This window comes from Canis aureus, chromosome 4 (genome assembly GCF_053574225.1).
Source record: "Canis aureus isolate CA01 chromosome 4, VMU_Caureus_v.1.0, whole genome shotgun sequence".
NCBI lineage: Eukaryota > Metazoa > Chordata > Mammalia > Carnivora > Canidae > Canis > Canis aureus.
Window position 1 is genome coordinate 89,424,137 of NC_135614.1, and position 19,041 is coordinate 89,443,177.

General features: G+C 42.3%; 1 protein-coding gene and 1 long non-coding RNA gene across 4 annotated transcripts in view; one reads left to right on the top strand and one right to left on the bottom strand.

Annotated features, from left to right (window-relative positions):
* Positions 1-19,041, bottom strand: part of FBXL7 (F-box and leucine rich repeat protein 7) — a 352,352-nt gene that overhangs the window by 207,092 nt on the left and 126,219 nt on the right. The gene's annotated exons all lie outside the window — the stretch shown is intronic.
* The window catches only part of LOC144313085 (uncharacterized), a 55,339-nt gene that overhangs the window by 1,195 nt on the left and 35,103 nt on the right, over positions 1-19,041 (top strand). Inside the window, exon 3 of the long non-coding RNA XR_013378817.1 lies at positions 3,485-3,588. This is a non-coding gene — a long non-coding RNA (uncharacterized LOC144313085). The remainder of the gene's footprint in view (positions 1-3,484; positions 3,589-19,041) is intronic.

Sequence of the window (19,041 nt, forward strand, 5' to 3'; positions counted from 1 at the left end):
AGAGTGGGGCCGTACCAGTTGAGAACCCTACACCGGCTCAAAGGTATCACTACCACCACAAGCCCAGAAGGTCCTACAGTTCCATGAAATGACTATGCGTCACGCTGCATTAAATGCATTTAGAATAACTACTAATTAGCAAAAGCGAACACCTGTAGGCATCTCTCATGGAGAGCGAAGGTAGGAGAAGAACAGGAGGCAGCTCTAAGTGGGGGAAAGAACCCTGGCTGCTCCCGTGCCAGGTTCTGGTCTCTGAAAGTCCTTTTCTGCTGCCACAATTTGGATCCACTAAGACTGATACCAGGAGAGCAGGAGTTAAGCTCAGAGGTCTGGAAAGGAAAAGGCAGCAGTTAAGATTTCAGAGCTTTTGAATTCTAATCGGCCATGTGGATTTATTTCTGATGATTTTCCAAATATAGGGTTTCCTGTAAAGGGGTTTCGTTATTATTATAGTCACCTATTCTAATCCAGGGTGGCCTTGGAGAGCGATTCCCTCGAATGCTTTCGCTTGTATGCTTTTAATGAGAGCAGGAGAGAATTTCATCATGGAAGCAGATACCGTGATATTCTAATTCATTCAACAAACATGTAAGCTCCACAACCTGCCAGACCTTGAGTTCAGACAAGAAGACAGGCTCACTTGGTACACTACACAGATACTAAAGCCATGTGATGATTCTAGAATTTCTCTGGCCCAAACAGAGACTGTCTTCATTTAATTAGAACTGGAGTCTCACCATCATGATACCATGCTTGAAGCCCAGTGGGTGGGTGGTCACCATGCTTCTTGGCTCAATGGCTCAATCCATTAAAAGTTAAGTAGGTCACAATTTCCGAAAGTTTTTCCTTCCAAAAATTTACATTTTCAAGCATCACTGCACTTCCAAGCTATTAAAAAATCCAGTAACTAAAGACACAGGTCCAAAAAAAGTCAATTTCACCTTCTAAATTACATTGAAAATGATATAAATTGAGGGCTTTGTAATTCTGTATGTTTAAGTCTTGGATAAAATGCAGCAATTAAAGTAATATCCCTAGAGGTCAATATACTTTGTTCATTGCTACACAGGGGGAGGTTGGGAGAGAGAAAGCACACAAGCGAAGTCGCAACACGGCCCCTGACTCAGATAGTGGAGCTTCCAGCAAGATGGGGCGGTTCTGATAAAGGGACCGTGGAGGTGTTGTTTGGTTTGGTATCGGGCCTATCCACCGTGCGCGTAGAAGACAATTTAAATACTGTCAAACTTATCAGACAACAGTCCGTTATGTGAATGCGCTGGCTCCGTCCGCTCCGGGGCCTTCCAATCCGAGTGTGCCGTGGACAACGTAACAGAGGGATAAACTTGGTCCTTTATGCTCTTCAAGGACCTCAGTAGTAAAGTCTATCTCACCTGCAGCAGCAAGTGCAGAACAGGTCTGTGTGAAGGTGCCCAGGTTTTAAAGCTGGGTGTTATTCTATGTGTTGGCAAATTGGACACCAATAAAAAATAAATTCATAATAAATAAATAAATAAACAAACAAACAAACAAACAAACAAGCACTTGGAGTGACCCGGTCACCAAAGCCACTCAGAGAGCTAACTGGAGGCATCTGGAACTAGCGTCCAATACTATGTTTTGTTTACGCAGCGTCCATAACCACCCCCACCCCCCCGAGGGCGTTCCTCAAAAGCCCACACGCATCTGGTCACTGTTCTCTAGCAGAGACCGAGAGGCCGGTTGTTAAAGGCTGGTCTCATCCCTGGTATGGTTTTGTGCGCTTGCACGTCTGCTCCGCTTGCAGCCACCTGACCGGGTGACCTCGGATTTCAGATCAGGTCCCGGCAAGACGCCGTAGGCCTAGAGCAGAATATGCCGTGGTGCCGACAACACGGACTGAGTGTCTCCTCTGAGCCAGGGCTAGTGCTGAGCTCCACACGCACACATGCCCTCGGAATCCCGGGGGCGCCACGTGAAGGGGGCACGGTCGCTCCAGCTTACACGAGGACTTCGAGGCACAGGGCAGTGAAGTGAAGTGGCCGAGCCGGTAAGCACAGGAAGGGGCCAGACATGAGCCCGGGGCTGACGGCCCCAGGAGCCCGCGCTCTGCTCTGTCGCCCTCAAACACATCCCGCCTACGCTCTGCCAGTGTCAAGATATGAATGGAAGATTCTCCGATCCCCCACATAACATTATGGTGGCCATTTCTGTCTTCGCTATCATGTATTTGTCAGCATCACATTGTAATGTAATTATCAATTTATTGATACATTTTTTTAAGATTTTAATTATTTACTCATGAGAGACACAGAGAGAGGCAGAGACACAGGCAGAGGGAGAAGCAGGCTCCCTGCAGGGAGCCCGATGCGGGACTCGATCCCGGGTCTCCAAGGTCAGGCCCTGAGCTGAAGGCAGGCGCTCAACCACTGAGCCACCCAGGCGCCCCTAATATGCTATAAATTTAACACATTTCCTATGCTGTCGACGTAATGTGCCTGAGAACAGAAGGACCTTCTTCTTCCCTCTTCAGTTCCAACGAGGCTCGCCAAGTCCCGAGCTCCCTGGCTCTCCCGCTGCCTCCTCCAGGCGCCGGGCTGGGGGCCAAGGCTCAGGTACTGCGGGAAGACGGCGGCCCTGCACCCACGGCTGCAGCCTGTGACCTCCACACACGGGTGCTGGTGACCTTCACAGACACCAACACGAAGCACAGAACGTTCGGGCTGGGGGGTCTGGGTTCATCCCGCAGCATCTCCATCTGCATAATGAGGACACGGAGCAGCAGAGAAAGGGACCCACTTGCCTGAAGCAGCTTGTGCACGTGCGGGGAAAACCACAGTCCGTTCCTGCCAATCAGGTTCTTCTTCCATCTCTGGCTGATTTCTTTTAACCCACATTATCAATATTCTCTTTACTTCATGAAACAAACTCGCATGCTGAGGAAAAGTAATGTTTGGCCAGTCCTCGTGGGCGGTGCGTCCCTGGATGCCCTCCAGCGGCCCCATACGCCTTCCAGCACCTTCCTGTGCTCGCTTTCTGGCCGCGCATGCCCAGTTAGTAGAGCCACCTGCGATTCCCCCGAGAAGGCCGTGCTTTCTCAGCCACTGACACAGTTTGCTCCACAGAAACAAACCGGTGCCGGTGGAGTGCTCGTTGTGTGGACACACCAGGAAGACACAGTTCTTGCTGTAGGCAGGGCTCATGTGTAACTAGGTCTTTCCCCACTGCTGTTGAAGCAAATAACCCATAACTGAGCGGCTTAAAAATGTATCTTCCGGTGCTAGAGGTTAGGAGTCTAAACCGGGTCCTTACGGGGCCAACATCGAGGCGTTGACAGCATCGGGCTCTTGGTGGAGGCTCTAGAGCAGAGTCCTACCCTTGCCCCGTTCAGTGTCTCCAGGCCACTGCCACGCGCTGGCTCATGGCTCCTTCCTCCATCTGCAACATCAGCAGCATCGCACCTTCCAGTAATTCTGACAATTGCTCCTTCCTTACATCTCCTTCTCAGATGTGACCCTCTGCCTCCCTCCTACGAAGACCCATACGATTCTATGGGTCCTGCTCAGATAATCCAGGATCATCTCTTCATCTCAAGATCCTTCGCCACATCAGGTAAGTCCCTTTGGTCATGTAAGATAACACATCCAGAGTTCTGGAGAGTAGGACGTGGACATCTTCAGGGCCATCGTTCTGTCTCGCATGTTTGCCCATCATTGATTAGTTTTCTCCAAATCCCTCTCCGCCCGCTGGGATCCTTCTATCTACCTCCAGCACCCAGATCAGCCGCCATTACCTGACCCACACCCACCGGGGCAGACGGACCACTCACCTCTTCTCTACACCACTTTGCATCTATCTTCCTCCCAGCGTGTATCATAATAGCGTTTCCTCGTCTTCCTTACCAGACCGTAAATTCCCTGGGAGTGGGTACTTGGGCTTCTTCATTCATGCAGCCCCATAAGTTAGTACAAAGATTGATGACAACTATCTCAAAAACAGCCATGTGGGAAATGAATGGACGGAGAAGAGGGCTGGGGGAGGGGGTGGGCGGCATGGACTGTGGTCGCATGTTGTGATTTAACTTTATATCATATGCAGATGTTGAGAATCCTTAGTTGTGTACCTGACACAAACGTAGTGCTACGTCTCAATTTAAAAAAAAAAATGTGAGCTATGTTGAAAATTGTCTAAATTATCTCAATGTGGGAGAATTATTAAAACATTTTTATTAACTTTTCACCACTTCGGACTTTTAATAGGGCTTTGTGTTCTCAAAGTTTACTACGTACATAGGCCTTGGGAGGCACTATAGGGTTGTTGTTTTCCAAACAAGGAAACGGCAGTTTAAGGAAGTGAAGGGTTCCCAACACGTAGGAGGAAGGTGGAGGAAGTGATGGACCTCAACTCCCCCATTTTTGCATTAAAGAAGCTGAATAGAAGTGAGGATTTGGGTAATTATCTGCCGAAGAGTTTTTTGGTGTGACTTGGATCATTATTGAAGACAAGGAAAATTTTTCTAGGTCTAAAACTACGTAAGTCTCTTAAAAGCCGTGCCCCCCACTGCCTCTGGTTCTGTGGGGTATGTTCCATGTCATTGTCACGGCTGCCCTTCTATAAATATGCTTCGAGGGGACCTTTGCTGTGAAGTTTCTTTCCTTCTGAAACACATCAGATCTTCCACGCTCTCTGTGCTGTCCCAGAGCACACGGTTCATAGCTTCTGAAGAGGGGATTCCCTGGTGGAGCCTGGGGGTGGATGCGCGTTCACAGGAAGCCTTGGCTGGGAGTTCTTGCAACGCCCCGGGGTGACCGAGGGCACGACTCTGGCAGGGCTCGGCGGTCCCCTGCAGCTGTTCCACTCCGGCAGGGCCAACCCACCACCGCCGACAACCCTGGTATAAAGGCACCCACCCCGGAGCGCCCTGGTCCGGCACTACACGTGGTCATGGACACGCTTTTAGCTGGTTAATTAAAAAATAACAACAAACCATTGCTTGCGAGTTGAGAGCTTCAAGAACCATGAAAGACAAGCTTAAGAGCTCAAAAGTTCACTTCTAGACGCTCCTAAATCAGCAGTTGATTCTACATTTGAAACAGAAACCTCCTGTCTTTCAAATGACCAAGCAGCATCACCTCTTATTTTGCTCTTGTTCTATTTACAACCACCTTGTCTTTGGAAACATCACAGGAAAGGCAAGTAGGGCCACGGTTTGTTTATTATGACCGGACAGTGCCTAACACTGCAGATCTGAAAAAATGAAACCAGGTGATTCCACATGCTCGAAATTTCTTCTACTGCCGTCTTCAACAGAGACTCTCGGACAGTAAAGAGCGTTGCCAGCGTCTGATACAAGCCCGAGAGTGTCCCGTGGGGCATGAACGCTCCTGGAGCTGGGGGCGGGAGACGGGCTGCACCCTCGGCCCAGCCGTAGCCCACGCACACGGGCCCTTAGACAGACGCCCTCTTCCCCAGGGCCACCTGGGGAGTCCGGCCAGGAAACGCGGGGCCACCTGCCTGGGCGTCGGCTGCTCCCTGAGAAGTACAATCGGATTTTCTCCGCTGGGCGGAAAGCTCTTACAGCCACGTGCCCGAAGGGGAGCACCGAACCAGCGTCTCGGAAGAAAATGTAAAAGCAACAGCTGACTTCGATGGCGGAGTAAACCAGAGCCGGGACGTGCCAGGCTCCGTCCTTGACGATAAGGATCAACGTGGCACGGCCCTTAGGTGGCAGCGGTAGCGTCAGGTGCGGGGTGTCGCTCGCCCCGGCCCGGGGCCCTCGCCCTTTGCAGCCCTCGCGTGCGTTGCCCGTGGGAAAGGCCAGGTGACTGAGTGTGGCCAACGGAACGTGCGCACAGGTGACAGAGGCCACGTCCTCCCGGCAGTAGAGTCCCTCGCAGCCTCAGTATCAGCTTCTTGCTTGTGAGACTCCTGGAGGCCACGCGACCCTGGGAGCAGAGCCTGGGCTCCCAAGCGTCTAGTGACACCCAGGCCTATGACGTAATGAAGCAAGAGCTCCTACCTTACAGGTCGCGGACACTGCAGGTGTCTTTGTTGCAACACTCAGCACATTCTGACCAAAGCAGACCTGAATCGTCTGGGTGACCGGCTCCGTGCTTACGGAGACCTCATCGGAATGAACAGACCAGAGGTTTCCTTTTCCTTGAGACAAGTCATCGTGCCTAGACCGCACAGTTAGGTCGTAGCTTACAGAGAAAAATTCATCTTCCTTATGCTACCCTAGTTGCTCCTATACTTTCCTAACGAAGGCAAAAAAACATGTAAATCCGAGATAAACACAGAAACCAAATGAGTATCAACGCACCTTTATACTTGGTTCAAGTGTAATCACAGGATAAATGGCTACGTTTAAACCATATTTCTAAAGTCTTTCTCTGATCGTAAAAGTGATACAGTTTATTATTTAAAAAAAAAAAAACAGAAGAAATACACAAAAATAGAAAGGAAGACAAATCACCCATTATCACACCACCCATTGGTAAGTACTATCCACAGGTTCATGCAAACCAGTCCAGTCTTTCCTCTGTGCATGTCTGTGAGTATACAAGTACATATTTAATTTTACAAATTTTAATGCCCTTAAATATTTTTCAATAAGAACATTTCAGTAAGGACATTCTGAGGGCAGCCCTGGTGGTCCAGCGGTTTAGCGCCGCCTTCAGCCCGGGGTGTGATCCTGGAGACCCGGGATCGAGTCCCACGTCGGGCTCCCTGCATGGAGCCTGCTTCTCCCTCTGCCTGTGTCTCTGCCTCTCTCTCTCTCTCTGTGTCTCTCATGAATAAATAAATAAAATCTTTAAAAAAAAAGGACATTTTGATAGAATGTTTCTTCTACAACATCACTTGTAAAGCTATATATCAATATACTTTACAAAATCTCCTATTGGTGAATATTTATTTATGTTATTTCAAATGTTGTTAGTGGAAGCAACGCTAAAGTGAATAAGCCATTAGAGAAATCTTTGCTGTCTCTTTAATTACATCTTCTGGATGAATTCCTCATGCTGAAATTGATGAATCTGAGAACATGACTTTCTGTAAAGCTTTTGACACAAATTGCCAAATTATCCTCCAGAAAGGCTGCACCCGTTTGCATTCCTGCCATATTCTTCCCCTTGATCCCTGTATTTCTCAATAGATTTACTCCTAAATGTTATGTGTACCTGTTTGCATCTTTTTTAAAATTTTAAAAAATTTATTTATTTATTAAAATTTAAAATTTATTATTTAATTTATTTATTATTATTAGGGAGAGAGAGCATGAGGGAGCACAGGAGGAGGGGCAGAGGGACAGGGAGAGAGAATCCCAAGGCGACTCTGCGCCGAGCAGGGAGCCCAATGCAGGGCTTGATCCCATGACCCTGAGATCATGACCTGAGTAGAAACCAAGAGTCGGACACTCACCTGACTGAGCCACACAGGGTATCCGTTTGCATCTTTTATTAATTACATTTTCCCAGCTGATTCTGTGTGGCGTATAACTATTAATCATGGTCTTTTCATTTCCACGGTCATTAATGGGATGGACTTTGGAGTCCATATAGGGTAGGGAGTCTACTTTACTCAAAGGATTAATTTCCTCATTTAGATGATAAGAATAACTAAGACAAGGACTCTCGTGGAATTCCTGCAAGCTCTAAGATATCGCATAGAACGCATTCAGCAAACTATCCAAGTACCTGGTAAAAATTAGGAAAACTCAGGTACACTAACAGAACATCCACTACGTTTTCAGAAATCTATACATTCAGATGAATGCCATTGACAAGGACTGAAACTTGCTCACACTTACGAGGTCTGTGGGCTTTAACAAGCATTTATTCAGCACAACTTATCAGCCTAATTATTTCTAACTGGCATCTCGTTTTCCCCTATTTGGGTACATTAATTGGAAATCTACCGAAATCCAAACACAGTCTAATGAAAGACCGTGTGATCTATGGGAGCCTGGTTCTTTCTTCTCTATTTGACTACAGGACAGGATGATAAAACTAGATAGATTTCTGACTCTTGGAGTCATTATCCCCTCAAATAGCTGCTCAGTACAGTTGTTTAGGTTGTGAATTGTGCAAGGGTAATATATCTAATAGGTCGTAACTCACATCTAGCTATCTGTTGTCGGTTTTTTTTGTTTTGTTTTGTTTTTTTCACTATGATTTCATTGCCTCCAGAGATGAGTGTTTATTTATTAAGACAATTTTCCAAAAAAAGACAGTGAATTGTGTGGCTTCTGTAGTTTGCAGAAATGAATAGCCAAAGCACCGAACAAAATTCCATTCAACTGTGAATGTGGATACTTGTTCTACAGACGAGCAAAAGCTCGATTACAACTTGTCTGTGTCACCTATTAGAAACTTGTATTAGAAATCTATCTTGAATCATCTACCCTTCTGCTGCTCCATTTAATGAGGACCTTTGGCCACATGTTTATTGTACAAACATAAACCTTTTTTTCCCCTTTGTCTCCCAATCCTGTGGTTGGTGCAAATGTCTATTTTTTATTCCATGTTCAATGTTACCATCATATCATTTTTCTTCATGATTGAATTGTTAGATGTGGTTAATTAACTCTCATTCTATGGAACAGCGCATGGCCCTCTAAGATTTCCCCCAAAACAGGGCAGCCTGCAAGCCTTTAACATCTAAAAATTCATTGGACACTCAGGTACCTACTTGATATTGGCACTCTACTCTTCTTTTTAAGAAAAAAAAAAATATAACTCTCCACAACTATATTCATGAAATACACTTTAGTTTTAGTATCAGAGTATGAGAGGGCCAGTATTCAAAAAAAAAAAAAAAAAAGCAAACTCAATGCAGTATCATAGACGAGCTTATATTTTCCAATCTTTAACATATACACAGTTTCCCACCAAAGTTACCAGAACGGTATATAACCTATTCAAAAGCCAAACTGGAAAACCAAAATTAAGAAGTGTAATCATGGGGCACTTGGGTGGCTCAGCAGTTGAGCATCTGCCCTCAGCCCAGGGAGTGATCCTGGAGTCCTGGGATCAAGTCCCAAGTTGGGCTCTCTGCATAGAGCCTGCTTCTCCCTCTGCCTATGTCTCTGCTCCTCCTCTCTCTCTCTGTGTCTCTCATGAGTAAATAACATCTTTTTTTTTTTTTTTTAAAAGAACTATAATCACATCTAAAATAGTGATATTAAGAAGCACTGCAGTAGGCTGGCTAACGCACAACCCTTAATAGTCCATTCAACTGTTAAGTTAGGTTTCAACACAGAGGGCAGTTTATCAGCATTTAGAAAAACCACGTGAGGTTTTCCTGTGGCCTCATCATCCGCTTAAATATCAATGAAAAAAATAAATAACCGAAATTTTCAATTCATCTGGTTCAAAATCGCTCAGCATTTGTAAGCAGATTAGAAGATGATTGTATTTTTTCTGTAGATGCCTTTCAGATGTTGGCCAGAGGGCCAGAGTCAAGGGTTGGTTGAAATCATTTAGGTGATCAACAAAATTGAAGAGGCAATAGCATTTTTAGTTGTGCGGTACCAGAGTCTGAAGAAAAGTAGGGAACCACGCTTCATCCAAATTTTCTCAATTGGTAAAAATGAGGACTAGAAGTTCAAAGCCACTGGATCAGTCTGAAATTATGTGATATTTTGTTCTTTGACATTTAATATGCTCAAAGAAAGAGTGTCATTCCTCTCCTCTCAAGACGCACTGGTTGGTTTGAAGGATGATTTTGTATCGCTAAGTCACATACACTATCTTGAACATTCTATAAATATTAACTATTGAGGTGTATTTTCCTCCATGTACAGACATTAGTAAGGAACCTCGATATGTCTGTATCTCCTCTTTTCTGGGCTGAAGAATCAGGAATTTGAACACCGGTATCATTGAAACCCAACCAAAGTCTTTCTGATTTCCATCCTGTAAGCTCAAGAGCAATGCATCCATGTTTTATTTATCCTTGGAGGCAATTAATTTAATTTTGATTTCCTCTCTGTGTTTGCTTTGGAGGTTTTCACATACATTGCTGAAACTAAGTAGAACTTGGCAGGGAGAAGGCTGTAATGTGATGTATATCCCTTCAGGCTCCCTTGGCCAACTTGGCTAGGCTGTTGATGGAAGCAGGACGAGAGCTTTATCATCCCTGCAGGAGGCAGAAGACTGGAAGGGAGACGACGTTGAGGTGTTCTGGTCTTCACTACAACACTGCACAGAGGTTGTCACACTTAATATTCCAGATGATTGGGGTCTTCCATGCTATCACCTTTCTTAGAACATGAAGCTAAAGAGAAGGGATCTACAGGCCATAATCACACTGGAAGGGAAGTCAAAGTTCAGGATTTGCCACTTTCTTTTTTCCTCCTCTGGTGTTGGTATTAAAAAAAAAAAAAAAAAAAAAAAGGTTGGTCAGGGTGGTAGTTCAGAAACCAAATCTACATGGTAGCCTGAGATATATGTCCCAGCTGTCTCCATAACTCAGCCATTGTGAAGAATGTCACAGTGAAGATGGGAGTGTGGGTATCTCTTCCATATTCCAATTTCAACTCTTTTGGATACATCCCAGAAGTGGACTTGGTTGACCATAGGGCAGTCCGGTTTTTAATTTTTTGAGGAACTTCCATACTGTTTTCCATTTTACATTTCCACCAATAGTGGACAATGGTTCTCATTTCACCAACACTAGTTATATTTTTTTGTTTGTTTGTTTGTTTTATGTTAGCCATCTTATCAGGTGTGAAGTGATATATCATCATAGTTTTAAATTCCGTTTCTCAGATAAATTGACAAAGAAAATGTGGTATATACATGTGATAGAATATTATCCAGCCATGGGACCCCTGGGTGGCTCAGGGGTTGAGCGTCTGCCTTCAGCCCAGGGTGTGACTCTGGGGTCCTGGGATTGAGTCCCGCATCGGGCTCCCTGCATGGAGCCTGCTTCTCCCTCTGCCTGTATCTCTGCCTCTCTCTGTGTCTCTCATGAATAAATAAATAAGATCTTTTTTTTTTTTTAAAAAAAAAAAGAATATTATCCAGCTTTAAAAAGAGAAGACAATCTTGCCCTTTGGATAACCAGGATGAACCTTGAGGATATTATGCTAAATGAAATAAGCCAGTCACAGAAAGACAAATACTGTACGATTCCACTTAGATGAGATGTGTCGGATGGCCCAACACATAGAAGACAGAGAAGAAGGTTGCCAGGGGCTGAGGAGAGGGAGGATGGGGAGTTGCTATCCAACTATAAGGGTATAAGGTTTCAACTGTGCAATATGAGTAAGTTCTACAGATCTGCTGTATAACATAGCACCGCAAGCTAATAATAGGGTATTCACTGAACATTTCAAATTTGAAGAGGGTAGATCTCATGCTAACTGTTGTTCCCACACATACACACACACAGCTCCCCAGACTAAAAACGATTTCACTGAGAAACATGAGAATCAAAGCTCGCACCTATTAAAAGATCTACGGGCACATTCAATCTCTGTCTTGTCCAGAAATTTCTTGAGAACAGCAACTACATTTCATAATCATTCTCCACCTCAAAAGCAACAGCACAATACCGATGAGCCATAATCTTAAGTGCTGACGAAGATAATGAAAATAATGACGATTTAACCGACAAGAAAGAGGCCTTTTGTATTTTCATGGTCTCCCCAAGAACTGAGCATCGGCATTAACCAGCCCTGCTTTACAGCTGAGCACATGCTGCGTGCATGGCTTTGCAATGAGGGACTAGGAGGCGGCAGCTGTGAAGAGCTGGAGAGGAGAGCTCACTTAGAGGCAAGCTGCCCGGCCGCAGTCACGATGCATCCCGGGAACGTCTTCTTGGGGGCCAGTTCATGAGCTCCTTCCTACTTGAAACGCAGTCATTTCCTCTCCGCTGGCTGTGCTCACCCAAGTGTTTTCTGGGGCCGCCCGGGTGAAGGGGAGTGCCCTGCGGCACGGGGACCTAAGGCCCTGCTTCTCTAACTGGAGCCTTTAGCAAGAAGCCTTCTTAGAACCGAGATGAGCCCTCATAGAGCGAATCCCAGAAGATGAAACGTTTCACTAGGCAGGGGGGTTTTCCAGCTTTATCAGAAATAGTTTCAGTTAAAACTGTCTGAGGGAGACGCTAAGAACCAGAAAAATGATTGTTTTGAAAAGCTTGAGTGATATTTTAAAAAATACAAAAACAAAAGTCTTTGCAGTTGTTTTGCGAAAACATAACTGTATTTTCTGCTTCTCAAACTACAAAGTCTAATGAAAACCCTGATTCTACTGCATTTCAAGGATCAAAAAGTGGGCCAAGAAAGGATTTTGGATCCATCAGATATAAGGGCAGAAAAATGAAGAAGAAAAATATCTTCAAGTCTCCCCGAATTCATCTGTAAATCGACGCATTACCTAAAGAGCATCTGCAAAGCTGGTTTAGTCTCACAGAGTTAGGGAGCTGGAAAGTGCCTGGACATTGTTTCAGCCTTACTTGATGGATAAGCAACCTGAGGCTCACTGAAATTAGATGCATGTTCCAAATTAATTAGAAAAATGAGAGATCTTAAATCTCCCGACTTCCTGCTTTCTCTCTACACAATATTGGGCAAAAAAATTAATATAGTTAAAAGCATAAAAATGTAACCTCAAGGATCATAGCACAACACATTATAGACATTCAAAGGCTATGCGTTTGGCTGCTGCACACTTTCCCCTACTCTGTGCAGTCCACTCTGGTGTGCAGCAGGGATGCAAATATTAAGAAGAATTAAGCTTGTGTAGTAAAGACAGCCTTGGAAGCAAAGAATGACCAAACCTTGGGATAAGGACCTGGAAATAGCAGGACTCAAAAACTGCCTTTATGTTCAGTAGGAGAATATTCCATGCATCAAACAAAGATGCTGAGTGCTCTTTGGGGTCGTCAGAGAAGACTTCCCAGAGGCAGAGGTGCCTTGCATTGTGTCTTTTAAAGGGTTATTACAAGTTTGCTTCGGTGTCAGAGGGGAGAAGGGGAATCCAGTAAGCTGGGAACAACCTGCGGTCAAATCAGGGGGGTATCCTGCAGAAGGATGAAGCAAGTTGCGATGGCGAATATGCATTATACAAGGGATGAGAATGGTAGGAGGTGAATTTCAAAAGCTAGGCAATGGCTTGTATGACATGCAAAGGAATTCTAGGTTTACCATAAAGCCCATCATGTCCCGAGGTGTATGTCATAGAGTAGTAGTCTAGGAAGATGCTCTATGATTAAAAAAAAAAAAAAAAAAAAGGTACCATCACACACCTCTGAGACATCACTACTCTTACCATTATATTTATAGTTTCAAGTATCAACCAAAAAGAATCATTCTCAACTTTGGTTTTACCTAGTATTGTGTAACTGAATAATTTTTGAGTAATATTTTCATGGAAATGTAATATTTACCTACTAGTGAAGTGCTACATAGAACACAGTTTGGGAAAGGTTGTATGTGACAGAGAATCACAGAAGAGAAAGTAGATCAAATATGCACTTAAACGACACTAGATGCATTAATACTTAAGAACGAGGCCTAAGTGGAGCCACTTAATTCCAAATGGCAAGGGGAAGCCCAAAAAGCAACAGAATTTAGAGACAATCAGTAATATGTAGTACGTGATTTATGGATTGTATAAGCCGCCAGCTGGAAGCGGTGAAAATTCTTATAACTCTTAGTGCCTGCTCCCTTGTGTTTTTAGTCTTGTGATGACACTACCATTCTGGACTCCATTCTAGTGGCCAAGATCTATCACCCAAAAGGCATGAAAAGTAAAAAGAGAATAAAACAATCATATACTTCTGTTTGAGGGCCAAAAAAATCTAATCCAAGCCAGGGAGTGAATATTCATGAGATAAAATCAATGGTTTTATTAAAACCAATTAAAAGACATTCAAAATCCTTCAAATGGTACCCTCAGAATGATGACAGATGGCTCAGGACCTACAGAATGGGAATTTTATGGATTGCATGTTGGTGGGTATTTATCTCAACCCAAGTATGAGCAATAGTGGGAATGCAAACCCCCTGAGAGAAGCAAGGACACCGTGCCCAAAAGGCTGAGCAACAGAAATGCTCTCCTGCGGCACATTTCCTCCAAATGGATAATCCGTACAGAAGAAAACCTTACATTTCAGCTCAGTAAGTTTTTTGGAGCACTTACATAAACCATTTGAAATGATGAATGGAAGCAATTAAACAGATTTCTCAAGACTTTAGAAGCCAATATTTAGATCCAAAGTGTCCAGAAAATTGAGATGATATGAGATTGTTTTATTTGTTAAGGTCTCCCAGATAACAAGTTGTAGGATCCCACTATTTATTTTAGATAACATCTAAATCCAGGCGAAAACCTTGCATATACAATATTTTTTAACAATCAGAGTATACAGATATTTAGAATAAAAATTATTCTTAAAGTTCAACTATAGCAAAAATACTTTCAATTAATATATAATATAAACATTCTGAATATAAAGCATATTTTGACTCAATTGCTTTTGTGTGTGTGTGTGTGCTAACATCCCATGCCAGCCACTGCAAATGATGCATTATTTCTCCAATCTCTGATTTATTTTGTGTTCTAAAATAAATGCACATAGTCTATCTGACCCAGCCCACAGCAGTTCACGGAGGTCTTGAGGGATGCATTTTGATATCAGGTCCATTCACGTACCGAAGACAGAAAAGACATGGATGCAGCACTGTGAACCTCAGGAACCCTCCAGGCCTAGAATCTTAATGATCTATTCGAAGGAAATGTTGTGACACTGTTGGAGCCAATAAAAGTATTCCTGTGAATTAAGAAACCTTAACTCTTTCAGATAACATAGTGCAACACTAAGATCTCCCATATATGGCAAAATATCAGAATTACCTAAAATAATGATTGATTGCATTTTTGTGGTCAAGAGAAATTGGGCTAAACTCTAACCCAATAGTAAGAGAGGAGGAGTTCTATTACAGCTTTCAAATTTAATCATTGCCCCCTCTCTATCTTTTTTGGGTAAAACCAAACACTCTTAGGGTAAATGGAAATGGCAAACTGTGTGCGTTATGTTTATGAACTTTGTGGATTGGAGTTCTTTTCTCAAATGATGGGACAATTTAGTGTGTGAGCTTTCTTTCTGAACAGATGCCTCAAGTCCACCTAATTAAATTTGCTACGAACAATTCAACTATCTCTAAAGAGCTTCTTCTAACCTGATCATTGTTTTCGGTGTTTTTCTTTAATCACCTTGACACCTTTGCAATAAACTTTTAAGCAGTTAATAGTTGGGTCTGGTCCTTCTTAAAACCTTTCCAAAAACCCTTATCATTTATCTATGTGTTTCTATAATATGAGAGTTGATATCCAGCAATACAGCTATACCAACAAGAAGGTAAAATAAAGCTTTCTATAAGCTATGGACAGATATTCTGATAGTATTAACCTCATTAATGGTGCCAGTATTGGCGTGAACCCAGGCCTGCAAGTGGCTTACCACCAGTTCTTATGGTAGGCTACAAGGTTTGCTTCTCTCGATTCCACTTCATAGCTGAAGAAATAGTTCAAAAAAGACACCTGCACACAGCTACCAAGCACTGGACCTCTTTCTGAACTAGTCTCTAGGACTCTTTAAAGCCTGTATACGCAGTTTCCCTCCTCTATAACATTACAGTGCAATGTAACGGATTTCCCCAATATGCCAGACTCCTTTCCAAATGCATGTTCTCACTTGCAAGATAATTTGCTCAGGGAATTCCATGTGTTTTCTAGGATGCTGCCATTGATTCACATATTTTTTGGACGTCCTCCTTTTGGAATTTCCTAGCTTAAAACATTTAAATATAAATGGCAGCAAGCCTCTGTTCTTGAAAGATGTGTTTATTGAATACTACCAAAAATATCATGAAGAGCCAAGATGTATTAAAAATGGATGACTAGGCTTGGGGATACTGTTATGGATCAAAAATGAAATGTACCTGAAAGGACAAGATTCATTTTCTTCTGTGGCCCACAGACTCTGAAGACCATTCCAAGGGAGACCCAAAATTGTTTGAGCAGTGGTAACACGGTTGTAATCAGTGCCCATTCTTAAAAGACGACCATTTCAAAGGACAAAATTCATTTTGAAGAATGACTTGTGATTAAAATTTTGTTTCTGTGTTTCACAACCAATGCTTACCATTAGTATAGTCACAAAAATTCATACCAACATTTTATTTTGGTAACTAACTGATTAATAAATGACTACACTTCTAGAGTATACTATGTGCCATCAGTGAGGATGAGAGTATTACCTTCAGTCTGATTATTTAGCATTTTCCTCTAACTTCAGTGTCTCTTAAAGATCCAAAAAAAAAAAAAAAAAAAGAAAAACTCCATTAAATATCCTTTAGGTATCTCTCAAATCATACTCTGAATCATCTCCAATATCTGGTGGAACATTTGAAAGTGGCTAAAAACAGCAACCAAATATATTTTCCAAAATAGAAAAAGTAGGTAGACAAGTGATAAAAATTCAATTTAGGAAGACAAATTACAAAATTATTTTTGAATTCACAACTTCAGAATTTAAAAGACCTCCTAGAATGTTATTTCCAGCATAAACCCTCTCTATGGAAACAGAATCATTTTTAGAAACTAAATGGAAACACTGCTAATAGATCTAGTTTTAAAGAAGAGGAAAAAGAGATGTAATGCTGGCCAAAGGTGTTTCAACAATCACATAAACCAAACTGTAAGAATATTTTCAAGAATTAAGGCTTTTTAAATAATCCCTCTTTCAAATAGTTAAAAGGCATGATCGCTAAAATTCCTGGAAGAAATCTATTTAGAGACATCAAGATATCTTAAAAATATGCCTCTTTCTTGAATTCTTACATGGCCAACCCATACAGACTAAAGATCATGGGGCTTTCTCTTTCCCTAAAAGACAGGAACGATAAAGTAAAAGACACTGTCATTGACCCAAGTCAGAGTTTACTCATCCCATACATTCAGGTTGGTAGTTTTTTAATAATGTTAAAATAATTTTTATAGCAACTATCATTACCAGCATTAGCATCTAATGTGCACTCAACAATTGATCCTTACCCTAACTTCTAGGAAACTGCTTAGGTTTATCAAGGATAATCCTCTTTTCTAGGGATAAGAGGTTCAAGTTTTATAAACTAGGATCCTGCAGGTAATCCGCTAGCATTTAATGGGGTTTTCTTTCTTGCTACTGTCTACCCATTTCACACGGTAAATCTGTTTGATTCCATCAGATGAAACTGGTCCAAAACTAATGGATTTAAATTAAGCTTGACTAATCAACATTCTCGCAGTCATTTTTACTATAAAAAGGAAAGAAAGAAACACATTCCAGGTGAATAAAAGTGCCTGCTTTGGCCAGTCTGGATGTGAAATATCAGCCTAGGATTGATGTTGGTACATCAATTACTATTATTTATTTTCTAGGGTTTCAATATTGTGAACCAGTGACTAAAATTTATGATGGCCCATCAAAACATCCCCATAAACCTTTTTATTGTTGTTGTTACAAAATTAGAACAAAGTACAGGAGGTCTCCAATTGTATCATGGAGCAATCCCACAAACAAGGTCACATGTAATTTCTAAAGGTTAAAATCTAAGACTTGATGTCAAATGAATAAATGACCAACCAAGATGAAGATAGGTCCAAAAATTCTACTTGGAGCCAACAGATAATAAGAAATAACAATGAGAGAGCTCCTACCTTATGTTTTATTTTCTCTGATAATGCTCATGGGTTACCATTTGAAAATGGTGGGAAAAAAATAGGTGAATGTATATGAATCCAAAAAAGAATAAAGCAGCATAGAGAACAGCTGCTAAATGATCCAAGCGAGTTCCAGTTTTCTGCCTCAGGTTAAAAATGTCCCAGAGTACCAGTAGAACGTGCACCTCAAATCACTGAACATGTATTGAAATAATTATGGAAAATGGAAATGATGCCAGAAGAATAAAACACTAAGTGGACAAATGTTCTGATTTCTCAAAAAATGAGCAAGGCAGTCTCCAAACTGTAGATATTACTTTGGATTATTAAGAATTGGTGGGAATGTGGAAACAGTAATTGTTAATGGCTAACAGGGCCTTACTAAGTACAGCAAACTCTATTCTTGGACAAGGCTATTACACAAACACGGTTTGTAAATAGAGAAGATGATATATGTGGACTTCTGAGAAAGCAACTCAGAACTACCATTTAATCAATCTTATGACCAAGAACAATGAAAAATAAAAACAAAATTATTTAAGTGGACTTTATCAAGTTGAACATACCAATTCATGAATCAATGTTCAATTTGGGAGGGAGGATTTCTGGCAGACCCCTCTTTGGACTCAGCTGTCAGCTATTCAATAGTTTCGTCAGTGACTTGTTGAAGGAACAACAACTCTGTTAAATGGAAGATCAGGATCCCCCCAATCCAAGCGGTCTCAAGAGATTCTATTAATCCCCAAAACTATAATTTTAAATGACAATTTGTGAAGCTTTGCTCAAGGGATCCCCAAAAATCAGTTCAAAGTGCAGGGTTGGGAAGAAATGGCTTAGCAATGGCAGGATGTATGAATAAGACCTAGCAGATATTTTGACAACAAACACATTATGATCCAATTATATGCATGGCACAGTAAAAGCTGAATTGACACTGACAAGTATATAGTTGTGGATATACCCTACTCTCCTGTGCTCACCTGAAGAATTATTTTTATTTTAGGGTAATTTAAGTGGGCCACATACCAACTGTCATCCATTCATAAGGGTATCTAGGATGGTGAACAACTTCAAAACCATAGCAAATTACAATGCAGAGAGTTGCAAGATAATGCTGTTTTCATTGTACAATGAGACAAACCCAGAAACTTGTGACCCTCGTCTAAGATTTGAGTTCATAAAGCGACCTAAACTGAATTCCAAGGAGAGACAGGAGACAACCTTTGGCAGAGCAGGTTAGGAAAAGGTGGCTACCATACAAGTAGTGAGAAGAAATCAGTCAAAAGTTGATTGCATTCTTAAAAGCCACCTTTGGACTAAGGGGTCAGCTTATAATAGCTGAAAGACCAAA